The sequence below is a fragment of the Pteropus vampyrus genome, unplaced genomic scaffold (assembly GCF_000151845.1).
Source record: "Pteropus vampyrus isolate Shadow unplaced genomic scaffold, Pvam_2.0 Scaffold71, whole genome shotgun sequence".
NCBI lineage: Eukaryota > Metazoa > Chordata > Mammalia > Chiroptera > Pteropodidae > Pteropus > Pteropus vampyrus.
In genome coordinates, this window is record NW_011888852.1 from 4520176 (window position 1) to 4526011 (window position 5836).

At 38.6% G+C, this 5836-nt stretch overlaps 1 protein-coding gene across 1 annotated transcript in view; it reads right to left on the minus strand.

Moving 5' to 3' along the window:
* Positions 1–5836, minus strand: part of SPART (spartin) — a 74430-nt gene extending 68594 nt beyond the window's left edge. Inside the window, exon 1 of the mRNA XM_023531594.1 lies at positions 5609–5836. The gene's annotated coding sequence lies outside the window, so the exon portion shown is untranslated. The remainder of the gene's footprint in view (positions 1–5608) is intronic.

Consider the following 5836-nt stretch of genomic DNA (forward strand, 5'->3'; position numbering starts at 1 on the left):
AAAAAAACAAAAAAACCTTTGTGTTTTGTCTTTGTTTTGGTTAGAAATTTAGGAAATAGGATCAATTCCCATCTTGTTTTCATGGTCCAGCACAAAACAAATATATGTGATGATGTTGAGAGAATCCATGAACTGCACTAAATCAGGGAAAGCAGAGGCTCAGAACCAGAAATGTCCTTGAGACTGTAGTGTAAACCCCAGGGGAATTTTTGGGCATTTTGAAGAGAGCATCAGATTTTCTACACATGGTAGAGATGGAAGTTCAAAGAAAATGTCAATGCCCTTCAGTCAGAGACCACTATGGAAATACCTGAAATTTGAACTTTTATTTCAACACTGTTTGTTTATTTATAGAATGAAACTATAAGTGGAATGTGAAAGAACCCTTTGATAAAACAGCATAGTGGTTACATTTTCTACATTATGAAAATGGTAGTTACATTTAAGTATTCCATGTAGACCTGTAAAGGTTTGCAAATTCTGTAATTCAGGATTACAAGAGTAAAGAGAAGAGGATCTCTTCAGTGCTGGGTGGCTGTAACGCCAGCTAGACACTAGCCTCTTCTCCTTCTGGAGTCTATCACCGATTGGGAAGCTAAGAAGAAAAACGTGTGACGAATCACTGGAAACATCAATCACTGGAAAAATCCACTGGACAACAGGAATTTATTTTGGGAATCCTTGATTGTCTTGGGGGATTCTCATTTCAGAACAGCTAACCGGGTTTCTGGCAATGTTCAAGGTAATTTGGATGGAAAAATCTAGGTCCAGAAATTCTCTCCTCAGCACTCTCATTTCCAGACGCCGGTGCGTCTTGGCCTGATGACCCAGACAAATCGACGTTGTCGCAGGCGACCAGAAACATGATGGCCAACACAGATTTGAATGTATCAGTTCACAGAGCGTTCAGAAACAAAAATATTGTTGAAAAGAAAAAGAAAAAGAAAAGAAAAGAGGAAAGGAAAGGAAAAGAAAAAAGAAAAACCTGCTATTTTATGAGACTTTGAAAAACACACCAAGGGTTACATTTTTATAGTTAAAATTTTCAAACAATTCTTTCCAGAAATTCTTTCTTTGTTGTTCAAGCATATTTATTTCCTGAACAGTCTGCTTCAGTCTTTTTTGCATGTTTAGATTTCTAACTGCTGCTGTTTCTTTTAAAATAAATTTCCTTTTTCTAAAGCAATACAAACTTTAAAAAACATTCATCTCCTTAATAAAGCTGATGTCATGACTAATAGATGAAGATGAGAGATCAAGTAAATTTTGAATGTATCTGTGATTTTCCTACAGTCCCAGTTTGTCTTGAACAATTAACATTGTTATTGCCAACAAAAAAAAGTTATTGGCTGTTAAAATATCACATTCAGGACCAAAGTAGATCTCGAGAACACCTGTTTTTCTTTAAGAGCCAGTTCTGACATCCAAAATTTCCCTTAGTTCAGTTTACATGTAGAGATGTCCCTATGGTGTCAGATGACAGCATAGCTAAGCATTGCTGAACTCTGTTGAGTAGCAAGACTTGGTTATAACAGTGGGGCGCTTTTTATGCAGTCCTGAAGTGATAGAAATTGAAATGCTAACAAAATCCAGTTTTAAACAGCCCACAGAAACTACATATATACTAGCCTGCTCTCTAAATTTATGAATTATAAGTCAAGTAAGGACTTTAAAAACTAGATCAACTCTTTAAAATAAAAGCAGTTTTCATTAAATTTTCTTGAAGAATTAAATTTGGGACAATAGTCATAAATATCACATTCTGAAGCCCAGCTGTGTGGAAGGTCCTTTACTAACCACATTACTTCTTTCATTTTATTTCACTCCCTACCCAATGAACCAATATGGAGGCTCTCGTCTGATGAAGAAATGCAAGCCCAGGAAGTTCATGTAACCCAAACCACACAGCAAATACCAGACAAAGCCAAGATTCCCAAAGATTGTTTTCAGAATTGTTTTGTTGAAATTAACATTTTATTGAATAACTAATACTGTATGCTTGGTATGAGTAGTTTCCATATACAATTTAAATTACCCCCAAACCATAGGGAATGGGGTTTATTAAAATTAAGTACCAAGTGATAGAGCTATAATTTAAACTAGAGTCTTTGACTTTAAAACCTTAGCACTTTCTACTACAATACAGTGTTTTATTGTTGGTCATATAGTTCCCAAGACATAACTTACTTTGGAAGAATTTGAAACATCTCAGTAAAGAGAAATTTTGCCAAGACTAGAAATTTGGTGGCTTCTTCAGTTTAGCTCTAAAAATATACTTAGAATCATGGACTATCGAACGAATTTGTGTTTGAATCTTACCTACTATCTACATAAACTTGGGCAATTTACCCTTAAAGCTTCCGTTCTCACCCATGTATAATTGGGATAATGATAACTACTTCATAGGACTGTGCTTACAATTAATTAAGATAATGCATGCAACGCTCTGTACCCCGCAAGAGACAGCAGATCAGAGTAGTTAAGAGCACAGACCCTAAAACCAGCTGCCCAACTTCAAATTCTGTGTCTGCCACTGTTTGGCTGTGTGATCCTGAGCAAATTTACTTTATCTGTCCATGCCGCCATTTCCTCGCTATTAAAAAGAGGTAATGATAATAACTACATCGTGAGTTAGTTTGTGTAAAGTGCTCAGGATAAAAATTGTTTCCATTAAATTAAATGTGCCTTGCCTTTCAATATATTTTATGCTTGTGCTATATTTCCCAGTTGTCAGCATGCATTTTAGATGGGCATTATTATCACTTCAGCCCTGACACTGGACCTGTGACAAATACTACCCATATTTATGGAAGAAGAAATGGAGGCTCAGGGAGGTGGCCGGCTGTGAAGGGGCTTGGCTAAACCCAGATCTCATGAGTCCTGAGAGCAATGTATTCACTACATTGCTGTTGACCTGTCAAGCAGTGACACAATTATTGAAAAAAAAAAAGTACATTCCAATATCACACTTTGATGAGGCGGTGCTGTCAGATAGGGACGTACCCTGGGATGTAGAATGCTCACCTCCTCTCTCTACTCTGGGCTCTTCCTGCTCTCTAGCCGCTCTCAGGTGGCCTTCGCAACACAGTGAAGAGGAAGCGAAGGCCCTTGGCCAGGTGGAAGCTGTCGGGGCCGCAGGTGTGGGCCCTTGCTCTCCACCAACCTCCCCCTCAGGAGTGCCTGGTGTCTGAGAAAGTCCACAGCCTGCAGACTCTCAGCCTCCAATCCAAAAGCAGCAGCAAGAAAGCAGATCATATGGTGGAAGTGGAAGATTGTTAAAAATGAGATTTTGTTTCTAGGGAATTTGAAAATAAACACCTTATTCCACTGACCTTTTTGGTTATGTGAGGTTATCTTCCCAGGTGCTGGCAGTACTCGTCCTGTTAATTAGTGTTGTATTGGTGATTATGAATGTGGTGGAAAGGAAGGATTGGGCAGACCGGGGCTTTGGATTCTTTAATGTGCATGCACATCCTCTGAATATGTGAAAAAATACAAATTCAGACTCAATGGGTCTTGGGTGGGTCCTGAGAGTCTACATTTCTGGCAAGCCCCCTGGGGATGCCCCTGTTGCTGGTCCACAGACATTTTGAGCAGCAAGGAAATAAATCACTTCTAACTGCCCTTACATCCCCGAGGTTCTATGAGAACAGGATAAATTTAAAGATTATTAATGATTTTTATTTTTCCCGAAAGCAACAACAACCAAAAAGAAATCTAGTGGAATTTATTTTTCCTATATCAATTTTTCTTTGGAAATACCTGAATAAAAGAAAATTCTTTTTCCTAGTGTCTAGGAGTAAATCCGGTATTGAGTTGAGTAGGCCTTTCTCTCTCAGATCCACAGTGCCACAGAGCAATGCTGAGCTGCTGCCTCTTGGTTCACTGCCTCAGAATTTTCCAGTCTATTCTTCTCTGGCTCTGCTTGATTTTTTTTCTTATAAAGATTTAGGATTTTTATTGACCGGAAACAGAGTGTAGCTGGAATGTTACAGCTGTTTTAGCTTGTGCAGTTGGTTGCATTCTTTTGAAATTAGCCTGAAATTAGATCACTGCTCAGAGAACCATAAAATACTTTCAGCACACCATATCTTACTCTCAATTATCCAGCAACTTTGGGTCAGCCCTATTTAAATGGGCATGCCCAAGGCTATCCACAGTGGTTCTGCTGCAGCCTAGTTGTTTTGTTTTATTTTTCACCATTTTATTTTAAAACAAAGATTCAGAAGAAGATGGAAAAATAGTAGTCTCATGTATCCTTCACCTAGCTTTCTCCAAAGATAACAAATTTTGTTACATAACCACGGCACATTATCAAAACCAGGAAATTCACACTGGCAGAGTATTAATTCAACAACAGCTCTTATTTGAACATCATCAGTTTTAAATGTGTACTTTTTTTGAGGGGGAGGCAAGTGTACAGTACTATGAAATTATACAGATCCATGTAACCACCATTACAATCTAACCGGTTGTTAAAGGTTGGCATCCCCCAGGATTCCATCCTGAGCCCCAGAAGTTTTCATTCTTCATATTATCCCTGGATCTTCTGATCCATAATTGAAAACTATCTTCTGTATGTGCGTAATTCTCAAATCGATTCCCTAATCTTTCTCTTGAGCCCTATCCCTAACCATTTCAATGCCTACTTTCTGGACATATCCGCTGAATATTTTATCTCCACTTTTAACTTCAACATACCCAAGATTGAACTACCATTTCTTCATTTTAAAACTAAATAGTCTATAATAGGGAAATAGCACCCTAAAGACAAAGAAAGAATTCCTAGGAACTACCCTTGATGCATCTATCAGCCATATGTCATCGCTACATAATAGAAACAGCTGACACTCCTATGCCAGGTGCTGTGTGCCACACACCCAATACAGATGAGTTCCTTTCATCCTAAAAGCGATCATAAGCATTGTCAGAAATGGCTCCAAGTTTCCTGAAGCCTGAAACTTGTACAGTTTTAGGGGCCCTTTTAAAGAAAAAAGAAAAAGATATTCTATTTATATCAACAAAAGAATTCTTCCTTTTGTTCCTTTCTCCCTTGCTTTGTACCAACATGTGTCAGGCATTTCATTAGCTGTCAAGGATACAGGGATAAACAACACAGGCATGTCCCCTACCCTCACTGGGTTTACACGAGCTTCCAAATAAACAGAAATCGATCTGGAAAGCTTTTGAAGAAGAGGGGTCATCCAAAAAGGAACGGAGAGAATTTCAGCATTCAGATCATATTTGTCATTTACTGAAACAGAATATTACTTCCCCACAATCTCCATGATTCTCAGCCAAAGTATTTTTATTTCTCTTTACTTTACAAAAATTGTCAATAGGCAATTATTTCTAATATGTCATTTATATGCCTTTCCTAATAGAGTTGCAAGCCCAAGTGTGGGAACTTAAAACATCTCATCCTCACGTCTTCTTGTCTTCATCCTCGTGCCTTCCAAAAGTGTCGAGGCCTGACAGAGGATGGGACAGATAACATGCCCTTAAAATCAAAGTCCCCTCTTAAATAATCTCGAAAGAAGGAGGGACATCATGCATAAATAAAATAGTAGTGACTAATAATTATAATAAAAGTTAATCCTTTACTCACTCAGGAGCAATCCTCCCTGGACAGGTTGCTTATGATTTCCTTCCAGAAAAGAAGGATGCAGTCACAGAAGGAAGATGGGAGTGATGATGATGCTGGGCCTGGCAGGGGGAGGGAAGAAGCGGGGAGTGAAAAGACTCTTTCATTTCCCTGGTAAAGGCAGCCTTACAGCTGGGGCCACAGGCGGCTCTGCTGATTCATGGCCTCCTGAGAGAGCATGTGTTTCTCTAA